Source organism: Dipodomys spectabilis, unplaced genomic scaffold, assembly GCF_019054845.1.
Source record: "Dipodomys spectabilis isolate Male_0828 unplaced genomic scaffold, ASM1905484v1 ptg000002l, whole genome shotgun sequence".
Lineage (NCBI taxonomy): Eukaryota > Metazoa > Chordata > Mammalia > Rodentia > Heteromyidae > Dipodomys > Dipodomys spectabilis.
Window position 1 is genome coordinate 15,273,054 of NW_024870679.1, and position 12,285 is coordinate 15,285,338.

Sequence of the window (12,285 nt, forward strand, 5' to 3'; positions counted from 1 at the left end):
CAGTATAGCTTGTAGTTTTGCATAATTATGTAAAATATATGTATTGATTTGTAATATATCAAGTGTAGGTTACAAAGAATCCTATAAACAAAGGTAAGTATCTCTGTTTGCACTGTCACATAATTGTTAAATAGTACAAAGGTCAGACAGATTTACTTAAGCTTGTTGGGGAAATCATATTGCTTAGAGTTTGACATCTTATCTAGAACAGAGGTTAATTTTTGTAAATAAATTTTGCTGATTGGTGGGAAAAGGCCATCAGATGGATTTCTTAAGCACCCTATCAGAAGTCTTGATGGCTGCTATACTTGGTGAGATTCTAACTGAGGTCTGAAGATCTCTTTTTTATCTGACTTTGTCTGACTTCATCACTTGAAGACTCAATTACAAAGTTTTTTCTTTTCTTTTCTCTGAGTACTGGTGACTCACACCTGTATCGTAGCTACTCAGGAGGCTGAGATCTAAGAATCATTGGCTTGAAGTCAACTCAGGCAGGAAAGCCCATTAGACTCATCTCTAATTAACCAACAAAAATCCAAAAATGGAGGTGTGGCTCAAGTGGCAGAGTCTCAGCTTTAGGCAAAAAGGCTAGAGGACAGTGCCTATGCCCTAAGTTCAAATCCCAATACTTGAATTATACTTAATTATGTATTAATATATTATTAATTGTATAATACATAATAAAATATATAACATTAATATATAATATATGTAATATATTTACACACTTATATATAATATAATGGATAATAGGTGATATTAAATATATAACAACACATATATAAGTATATATACTTATATATAAGTAATTATAGTTATATATCATATGTTTTATATATATAATTAGCAATTATCATTGAAATTCCTAGTCTGTCTCGCCTCTGAAGACCACACCATCTATACTCAGCTTACCCCCTCTCTTAAAATAAAGATGGCTGTGACTTTTTCCAGCTATGTGAATCCGTGCTTAGCTTCCAGGAGAACGCTGCTCTCTCAATAATTACTGTGTGCACTAGTCTCCTGTAATAGCACTTGAAATCAGATGGCATTGACCCAATTAGAAGCAAGGATTAAAGAAATCTGCTTAGAACTGAATTGAGTCCACTGAAGCACCTGCCAAGGGAAATGCATTCCCCACAGTTGCCTCTGAGACCCTCTCATTAGCCTGGCTGCTGCAAACCTTTGGTTTCTGCTTGCTTGGAATTTGACCACTGCAGGGCTGGGAATGTGGCTCAGTGGTAGAGTGCATGAAGCCCCAGGTTCGATTCCTCGGTACCACATAAGCAGAAAAAGCTGGGAGTGGCACTGTGGCTCAAGTAGTAGACTGCTAGTCTTGAGAAGAGCTGAGGGATAGCACCCAGGCCCAGAGTTCAGGCCCCACGACCAACATAAATAAAAAAATAAAAATTTGACCACTGCAGTTCATTTAGGTTCACACATACTAATTTAAGCTTTTGGTTTTTTTTTTAAAGTGTAAGCTTTTATTTAACTTTTGAAAAAGTTAAAGCATTTACCCATTTTGGGGGAAGGGATGAGGGAGGCCGGTATGGAGATCTAAACTATTGCCTAGCATTTCTGCTCAAGGCTTTCCCTCTTCTACTTGAGCCACAGCTCCACTTCCAGTTTCTTGCTGGTTCATTGGAGACAAGAATCTCAGTGACTTCCCTGCCTTGGTGGCTTCCAACCATGATCCACAGATCTCAGCCTCCTGAGTAGCTAGGATTGCAGGCAGGAGCCACTAGCATCTAGCAAGAATTTACCTTTTAAATTCAGCACCAGCTTTTCTAACTATAAAGCCTTTAATGTGAAAAATCCCCAAAGGGAATAACAGATTTTAATTTTTCCTGTAACCAGAGGTGATAGAATCTGCCCAGGTATAGGCTCATATAGCCCTAACCTCTGCCAATTTTGAATTGACTGTCTCTGTATTGTTGTTTCTCGGGTCATTCCTTGTTATTTGTGGCAATTGTATTTTGCCCAAAATATGTTCTTCATATGTTTCCATTACTATTATCTACCCAAAACCAATGTTCTCCAAAGGGGAAGGTTCTTAATGGGATTGAACAGTGGCTTTCCCCCTTGACCATCATTAAGTGCCCCTGGAGAGGTTTGACCAGTGTGACCTGGGTGCTGCCCTTGAAGGCCCCGACTCAGTGAGCGTGGGGTAAAAGCTGTGCTGCACTGTTTTTAAAAAGCTGAACAGGTAACTCTGACACATAGTTTAATGTTGAGAATCACTTAAATTGTCCCCATAGTGCCCAAGGTAATTGCCAGCATGTAGACAATCCTCAAAAGCTGTTTATATAGCCAGGTGCTCGTGGTCCATGCCTGTACTCCTAGCTCCTCAGGAGGCTGAGATCTGAGGATTGCGCTTCAAAGCCAACCTGGTCAAGAAGGTCTGTGAGTCTCTTTATCTCAAGTTAAGCAACACACATACACACACACACACACACATTGTTTATATAACGTGATCTAGTTAGTGATTGGGTTCCATGAGAGATAGTCCTTCTCTGAGATGACCATTGGCAGCCAGCACATCAAGTCAGACTCATGGTTCTGAGTAAATACAATGCTGGCAAAGCCACTTTACACTTGCTTCAACCGTGCCAATCCAAACCCAACAAATTATTGATTTAACCTGGACAGGCCCAACCTCTTTTGCACTTACAGATTTTTGGGGGGTGGGGGAGGGAGTGGTGGTAGGGAGATTACTTTCTTTTAATTTTTAAAAATTAGCCAGGCACTGGTGGCTCATACCTGTAATCCTAGCTACTCAAGAGGCTGATACCTGAGGATCACAGTTCAAAGCCAGCCTCGGCAGGAAAGTCCATGAACCTCTTATCTCCAATAAACCACCAAAACACACACACACACACACACACACACACACACACACACACACAAAAAGTGGTGCTGTGGCTCCAGTGGTAGAGTGCTAGCTTTGAGCTGAAGAGCTGAGGGACAGCACCCAGGCGTGGAGTTCAAACCCCCAACCCACTAAATTAAATTAATTAATTAATTAATTGATTAAATAATTGTACAGAGGGGCGCTTATTTCCACATATCAGTTTATGACCACAATGCATCTTGATTAATATCACCCCTTTTCATCATTCTCCCCCATTTCAGATTCTTGTCCCTCAGTTTGTAGGAAACACATGTGCCTTTGTTATCATGGACTATTCTTTATAGTTATGATGTCTTTCCTTGATTAAAAATGGATAAATATTTGTGCTTGTGCAGTTCAAAAAGAGCTTCAGAGAAAAGATTCCAATGCTGAGCTAGGTGGTTCAGTACTGGGAAAGTTCCCCAAGGTTTGCATATTTGGTTTGGGTGGGGTACACCAATTGGTATTACAGAAGTCAGATTCACTCTCTTAGTGTAAACTGAAGTAGCAGACTCCCTATAGAGGTGATGGGTTTGTAGCAGTCTTAGAGCTGAGAGAACTCAGAGCCTGGAGGCAAAGGCTAGCACTGGGCCCTACCTTTCCTATCTCTGAGCACTCCAGCCTATCTTTTATCTCCTCGCAACTGTTTCTCAATGTCAGGTGCCCCTAAGAAAACTGAAAGCTTGTTAACAACCTCACCTCCTGCTGATTAATTCTGATTCTGGAATGATCAGCTATCAGAAATCAGCGCCCGGTTCCCCACCACTTTGAAGGGCTGATATTCACGACCAAAGAATTGGTAAAGAAGTGTGAGAAAAGCAAGTTTGCTTCTTTTTTCTAAACCTTGAGGGAGTGGTTTTTCTGAAGGGCTTTCTGCTTTGGCCAGGTAATATGACCCTTGTTAATTACATGTTCGTTCCACACATCCTTTTCCTGAGCACTTTCATTAAGATATCCTGTTGGGAGCTCCTTGAATTTTAGTTACATCTTTTTGCAGATTGTGAACCTTAGCTCAGCCAATCTGAGCAGAGGGGCGGCGCCTGCGGGTTAGTGATAAACAGGGAGCAGCCTGCCCGCTCTCTCAGCTGGCTTGCTCTATTTTGACTGATCCCGCACCTTTCTGCAGAAGTAAACTTAGCCTGGCCAAGTTCTTTCAAGTTGATGTCCTTATTCCTACACTACACGCCAGCTCTTCCTCACAGAAGGACTCTGATTTATTCAGGAGTTGTCCCCAAAGAAGATGGAGGGGTTACCATCCTCGAAGCTCTATCTTGGGAAATTCAGGGACACAAAGTGCTTTCTCAGGGAAGGAAAGGGGATTAAAATTAAACCACCTGATCGCAGGATCTCAGTTCAAACCAGTCCAGATAGACAAATCTTGTTTCCAATGTACTAGTAAAAAATCCAAAAATGGAGGTGTAGTTCAAGTACTAGAGTGCCAACCTTGAAAGAGAAGGCCAAGCAAAAGTGTGAGGCCTTAAGTTCAAGCCTCAATACTGGCACTAAACAAACAAACGGAGATACAGTGAAACCAGGTACATGAAGCTGCATACTGAGCCAGAATCTCACAGTAGACTTTAAGCCTCCTAGGTGAGTTCCTGTAGTTCCCCCGCCCTCTCCCACTCCCTCCCTCCCTCCCTTTCTTTCTTTTCTTTTCTTTCTTCCTTTCTTTTTTCCTTCATTCCTTCTTTCTTTTTCTTTCTTTCTCTCCTTCCTTTTCTTCCTTTCTTTTCTTTCTTTCCTTTATCTCTCTTTTTCTTTCTCTCTCTCTCTCTCTCTCTCTCTCTCTCTCTCTCTCTCTCACACACACACACTCTCTCTCTCTCTCTCTCTCTCTCTCTCTCTCTCTCTCTCTCTCTTGCTTAAATTCAGGGTCTGGGTACTATCCCCTAAGTTTTTGTTGTTGTTGTTTTTGTGCTCAAGGCTAGTACTCTACCACTTGAGCCACAGCTCCACATCTGACTTTTTTGGTGGTTAATTGGAGATAAGTTTTGGAGACTTTCTTGAACTATTCTCAGATCTTCACCTCCTGAGTAGCTTGGATTACAGGTGTGAACCATGGGACCTGGCTTAAACATGAGTTTTCTGCAAGTTAAGCCTCACAGTAGTTTACATGCACTATGCTAGTCAATATATACCATTAAAGACAGTTCTGTATATTTGAAGAAAGATTATTTATCAGTTAACATCATAATCAGTTAAGTTGGACTTATCTTTTGAATTGAAACTGATGGGCAAAAGACTATATAAATCTTGAGAGAAAAAATTAGAAGGGAAAATCAATCTGGGACAAAGTAGATCAGAAGCAAAAGAAATTCTACCAAGGTCTCCTCCCTCCCTCCCCAAAGGGGAGACCTTTGTTATACCAGCACATTTATAGTGAGTTTTAGTACATCCTACCCTTTGCATTGAATGCAAACAAAAACACATAGATTCCACTAAAATAATATCAAATGTAATTTATAATCTCATCTGGCAATATATTAAGTAACCAGATAGGATCGCAGTGGTGGGTAATGGGAGATATTGGTAAACAGTGCTGTAAATGTGCTCTATTAAAGCTCTCATTCAAGCTGGAGGATGGGGGAGGGGGGAGGAGGGAAAGGAGAAGAGATAGGAAGACCAGGTCAGGCTTTCTACCTGCTCCAGCACCCCGTGGGGTTCCCCAACTTGACAAAAGGGAGATCATGCGACCTGGTCCACCTTCTCACTTTTACCCTCTCTGCCGTACCTTTTCTGCTCTCTCTTCATTTCCAGTGTCTATTCCCTTGGTATCTTTCAGGAGTGTTGGTGAAATCTGGGGTTTGGAATCCTTCCTTTAAAAATGAATGATTTGACCTTTGCCATGATGGTGGAAGACGGTCCCTGCAGACAATTTCCTAAAGCAACCCAGGCTTTTCCTCCATTTGGAGCCTCACTATGGTAACTGAAGTCCATCGTCATCATTTCTGACACAGGGAGGAAAGAGGAAACTGAACTGGAACCCAAGACAAGCTGCCAATAATGTGCGTGAGTCATCCAAGACTCTGGAAGTGATCTGCCATCCATCAGCACAGATGGAACTTAGAATGGAAATGGGCAGGGAAAAACAAATGACTCAGCTTTCCTTTTTAGAAACTGCTCCGTCCCAATTGCCTGCTTTCCTGTTTGGATACAAGGATCTGAGCAGGACTGCCAGCCTTGGTCCTAGGATGGAGAGCTCAGTTGCTTTTCTGAGCTGGTAGCTGTGGAGAGCACAAAACTTGCTCACTCTTGGAGGCTTAGAGCAACTTTCTGCAGAAGCTTCTGCCTTAGGTTCCAGGAAGGGGAGAGATAAGTCAAAAGCCAGTTCAAATATGTGTTTATTTCCTGCTTTGGTCAGAGACTCATGTGGTGGGAAAGAATAAGAAAGTTTAACTTTCCGCACCAACTTTTTTTTTCCCCCTGCTTTCAGTCTAGGTAAGGTAGCTGCTCACCCAACATTTCTGACGATGTCTACACATCCATGCAATGAAAAAAATACCTTTCTCAGAGGGCATTTGTAAAAGACAGGTTAATCTGTATATCTGAGTTTATGCACATTTTAAGCCTATTTTTAAAAAAGGATTTCACACCTGTAATCCTAGCTTCTATTCAGGAGGCTGAGATCTGAGGATTGTGGTTCCAAGCCAGCCTGGGCAGACAATTAGCTAGCAAAAAAACCAGAAGTGGAGGTGTGGCTCAAGTGGTAAGTACCAAAACTGAGAGTAAAAACCAAGCAAGAGTTTGAGGCCCTGAGTTCAAGCCCCAGTACTGGGAAAAATAAATCAATAGGTCTTTTTTTTGTTTTTGCTGGTCGTGGGACCTGAACTCTGGGCCTGGGCTGTCCCTCAGCTCTTCAGCTCAAGGCTAGTGCTCTACCACTTGAGCCACAGTGCCACTTCCGGCTTTTTCTGCTTAAATGGTGCTGAGGAATCGAACCCAGGGCCTCATGCATGCAAGGCAAGCACTCTACCACTGAGCTACCTTCCCAGCTCCTCAATGGGTCTTTTTGCTTCTGTGAAAGTATTCAGAAGAGCAGCAGTGGCTCCTAGCTCACAGAAATGAAGTGAGAGACTAGAGTGAATCTACTTGCCTTTGAATGAGAAATGGTTAAATGCCTTCACTGTCCTCCCAGGTTTCTTTTACATATATGAAGATGGACCTCCAATTTTCCCATGTATTTTATTATCTTCAAATAGGCATATTAAGGGGTTGCAATTCAACATATCAACCTCTTGACCAAGGTCACCCATCTTTAACACTCAATTCTGTCATCATTGGTTTTAAAACATCAAGTCCCAAGGGTGCCAATAGTAGACATTTCTTATCAAAGACATACTACCAGTGCTACCAGTGAACCCTTCTTTAGCCTAAGCCCCGCCACAAAGCTTCTTTTCCTATCATCTGTAATCCCAGTCCCTGTAATTGTTTTCCTTTTTAGTTTTTGGCACTAGTGGAGTGTACATTTAGAATCCTTCGCACTGGCAAGGCAGCCACTCACCACCCGAGCCGCACCTCTGGCCCTTTTATCTTTGGTTATGTTTCAAATAGGGTTTCACTTTTTGCCCAGACTGTAATCCTCCCTTTGAGACTTCCTGCGCAGCTGGGATGACAGGTTCCCAGCACAATGCCCACTTTTTTTATTGTTTTGTGCAGAGGTTGGCCTCAAATTAATCTTCCCTCCCTCAGTCTTCTGAGTAGCTAGGATTATAGGCATGGACCCTCATGCCCAACTTACAGCCTGTATTTTTTAACCCCTAGCATCTTTTCTTTTCTTTTCTTTTTTTCTAGGTCTGAGACCAGAACTTGAACTCTGTACCTGCAGCCACTTTCGCTCATTGGCTAGTGCTCTTCCTACTGAGCTGTTCCTCCAACCACAGCCCCTAGCATCATGAAGAGAATGAAAATTGTATTCTATGTCATTGGAGATGAAGTCTAGACTCTGCCAAGTTGATCTTATCTTACATTCCTTCCTGTCTGGAAATTGGTGCATGATTATGTATCTTACACACATACGCGCACGTGCGCGCGCGCACACACACACGTACACACGTATATGTATTTCTCCCACCTAGAGAAATACATGCCTGTGATCAAGGAGTGTGCTAGGAAGGAGCTGTGTGATGTAAGTAAGTGGAGAGGAATCCTGAAAGCTCTGTTCTCATTCCTAACCCACTACTCACTAGCTATGTGTCTCTGGGTCAGTAATCGAAACTCGGAGCCTTAATTTCCTCTCTGTGTGAAGTGTAATGTGTTTATCCAGCCTACTTTCCAGTACACTCAAGCAAGATAACACCTCTCAAAATCTTTCTAGATTAAAAAAAAAAAAAAACAAGAACAAAAGAAGGAAAGAAAGAAGGAAGGAAGGAAGGAAGGAGAGAGAGAAAGAGAGAGAGAGAGAGAGTTTTCTGGTTAGGTTTATTTCCAACCACATAAAGCTCAGAAGCCTTGTTAGGTAGCATAGGAAAAAGAAAAATAGCCACTAATCCCTCCACCCCCCATATTAGTCATTGCTGTCCTGATCTATTTGACCATCTGACCAAGTGTTCAGCCCACTGGTGAATCTTCAGATGCTTTTCAAAGGTCTGTGAAAAAAATACTTTGTAATTGTTCTGTGATCCAAAGGATGGGGAAGGGGGTGGCGAAGATAAACAGGAGTGATTTCCCAGACTGTTGTTTGGGATTCCGATAATGATCGTAAGGTGAGGTAAAAAATCAGTTACATATAGTAAAGTCATGTTTTCCACAAATGTGGCACATACAGGGAAAGTTAGAGGCAGGTACTGAGTGGAACTTACTCTGTTTGAAAACAGACTTATCTCAAGGAGTAGCTCAGGCTATCTCTGATTGATCTCTATTGGTCTCTGGCCTGAGGTCTGTTGATATCTCTTCAAAGCTTCCAAGGCCTTCCCATCCCCTTCTCCAGCTGGAACTCTTCAAACCAATGAGGAAGGGAATTTAAGCTAGAGGGTTGTTTGATGCTTTTTCCCCTTAACAAATCCAAGTTTTCACTCAGCATTCCATAGTGATCTAAACCTCACAGACACACGCCCTCCGAGGTAGTTGGAAAAGTAAGCATTTACTGTTGATATCTGCAAATTCCTGACCCTGAATCTTTTAGGGAAAAAGCCTAAGGGGTCTGAAAAAGGTTTATCTCGGCCCTGACAGGATTAATTCCACCAGCCATTTCCTCACTGCAGAAAAAAAAAAAAGTTGAAAGCTGAGAATAACTGTTTTAGATTGGTTTTGTCTTTGATGACAGGACTTTCACTTCAGATGGGCTATCCCAGGAGCTATTGAGAAAATCAGTGCTGACCTCAGAAGGCTACCAAAAAGGGCCTTGAGGGACTGCCAATCTTTCTCCAAATACACTCTAGCAACTTCTATGCAACTTGAGAGGGGGGCAAAAAACATCACTTATTAAGAACAAAGCCTTTCATGTATTTCCCAAAGGAGCTTCTGGATGCAGTCTAAATCTTTGCCCTCGTTCGGATTACAAGGAGCCCTCTTAATAGAACTTAATTTCACCAAGGAGTGAAGAGGTACAAAAGGGACACACTCCCTAGGGACAGAGCCTCTTGCACCTCACTCCTGGGACCTTCTGGGACGATTTCTTGGGAGAAGGTGTCTGTAGGGAACTCTCACCCAGTGGTACCATGTCTGTTTTGGGAGTTCACAGAAATGACCATATGATAGTCCCACTGGGATCAAGCTAGAAATGACTCCTATGCTGGGAACAAAGCATGACACTCGATTTTCTCAGTTTATAAACCTGTCCTCTACTTCTCTTCCCGGGCTGGAAGTAGATGAGGAGAGGAGAGGAGGGAGGCCCCAGGCCTCAGTGAGTCACGGTGGAAAGGGTTCCTCTTAGAGTCAAGTGAGAGACTTTCCTCCCTCTGACACATTTAGTCAGAGCAATCTGTCAAGCCACAAGCTTTCTTTGTCAGGCGGAGTGGGTAGAAACTGTAGAAATATTTTCCCACGATACTTCCACCACCTCCCCAAATGCTGAGCTTTCCAATTCCCCTCTTTTTGTCCTCAATGTGCAAGATCAAACAGTAACAAAAACCCAGCCTGACTCCAGGTCCTTGTTTGGTTTTGCTGTCCAGCAGGTGAATGGGAGAAGACCCCTCCCCGCCGCTCATTAGTTCAATTGTAAGAGGCTCATTGGTTCAGTTGCAAGATGCTCACTACTCATTGGTTCAATTGTAAGATGCTCACAGAGGCAGGTACCATCCAGTTCCTGCAAGTCCAAGGTCTATGGCTAGAGATGTCACTTTGCAATCTCTTGAGTGTGAATTCCCTAGGACAGAGGCCAAAACCCCTTCTCATCACGAGGTGCCCTCCCAGACAGCTCCTCAAATGGCCACCTTGTTTATCTAATAGTAAATGGATCACTACAAAGAATCTGTCTTTATTTGTCTTAACTCTCCCAAAGTATGTCTCTTTCTTTGTGCCATTTAACTGTCTATCTACTATCTATCCATCTATCTATCTATCATTTATTTTGTGCCAATACTGGGGCTTGAACTCCAGATCTCAACATTCTCAGTTGGCTTTTTCATTCAAGGCTGGCCCTCTAGCACTTGAGCAATAACTCCACTTTCTTTTTCTGGCTTTTTAATTGGTCACTGGTGGTCTGCCATGAACCACCCCTCTACCGAAACTCTGCTCTGGTTTTATACTTCTACTCAGATAATATAACAGTTCTAGGATCTTGTGGGTTTTCTGAATGTCAAATCAGCAAAATTCTAAGCAGATTTGGGAGTGAATGTATAAAATGTGTTTGGAACCAGAAACAAATGCCTTCTACTTAACAGCCATCTGATAGGTGACAAGGAAGCCAAACATTTATTCTGGGGAAAAAAGACAGCCTCTTCAACAAATGGTGTTGGGAAAATGGGACATAGACTACTAGAATTGAACCCGCAAGTCACCTCGCACTAATAGCAATTCAAAATGGATCAAAGACCTCAACATCAGACCTCGGAACTACTGCAGGAAGGAGTAGAAGAAACATTAAACATTATTAGCATAGGCAGCATACTTTTATATTATGTAAAAATTGAACTACGTACTGAAGGGTAGAGACGAAAAGAAGTGACATTGATCAAGATGAATTGTACTCATTGCCTAATTTCTGAAATCGAAACTCTTTTGTACAACTACTTAATAAAAATAAATAAATATTTTTTTTAAAAAAACCACTTGTGTTCGGAACAGCAAGCTGCCTCCTCTTTCTTGATAACTTGATTTTTTTTTTAAACTCTGCAAAGCGGAATGTATTATACTGGTCTCTGTATCCTCCATCCCTACCTTCTGAGGTCCATGTAGACTTCCCAAAGGTGCCAGGACAGAATAGTTCCCTGGGAAACATTTCCAGATCTTAAAGTTCCATGTGGGTCACTTCCCCAAGCCAATCTGTCTTCATGGAAGAGTGAGTGCCCAGGAGAAGCCTTGAAGCAACCTGATTTGAAAGAGAGAGATCAACTGCAGAGCAATGACTGGGGCTGGGCAGAAGATGGAAGAGCTCGGGGAGGCCCCCAGAGGCTGAGGAAGGACAGCAGAAGTGGAGGTCTCAACCCAGAGCCTGACCACCCTTCCCCAGAGGCCAGCAGATCTCTGAAAGGGGCCAGCTATGCTGGGCCAGAAGTAACTGCCAGAAGACATTTTTTCAGCTGGTGATTATTGGGTTAAACAATCAAGATGAACAGAATAGAAAGACTCTACCTGTAATTTGTCAATAAATTGCATGACGATGATGGGATATGTGTGTGAATCATTTACGCCCCTAAGACTCTACATACTTATTACAAACTCTTCTCCTATTATAGGTGCTTGAGCCAACATTGAATCTATAATAGAAAGCGAAGGAGTAACTTTAAGTCCCCACATTTGTGGCCAATGGGTAGTTCACAAACTACGTTCATGCCCTTATTGGTTTCTCAGGCAACAGGGGTGTCAGTCAGGCTGAGTATCCCCAGCCTGGGCACCTGCTCTGAGCCAGACTCCTTTCCCAGTGTTCTGGAATGTACGATGCCCCCTTGCCCTGCCCCAGGCTGATTCCTCCCCTCTCCCCTTCCTCTGGCCCCATCCATCATCTCCCAGTAACTAGCATTTCTTTCCCACATTGTAACAAGCTCAAGCTCTCCTGCCTGAAGGGAAATGAAGGCCTGTTTGACCTGCTGAGCCACCAGCCCCTGCCTCATCATGCTCTTTCCCTTCACCATCAGGCTGTTAGAGTGGATACAATCTCTGTGCCTCATTCTGCAGCTTCTGCAATTTGCTTCGTCTCTCATGAAGACTGTTCTCTCCGAAGTCTACTATCAAATCCAATGAGTTTTCCTACTTAAGTCATTTGGTACAAGTGATTCCACACTTCTGAATTCTTTGGTTCC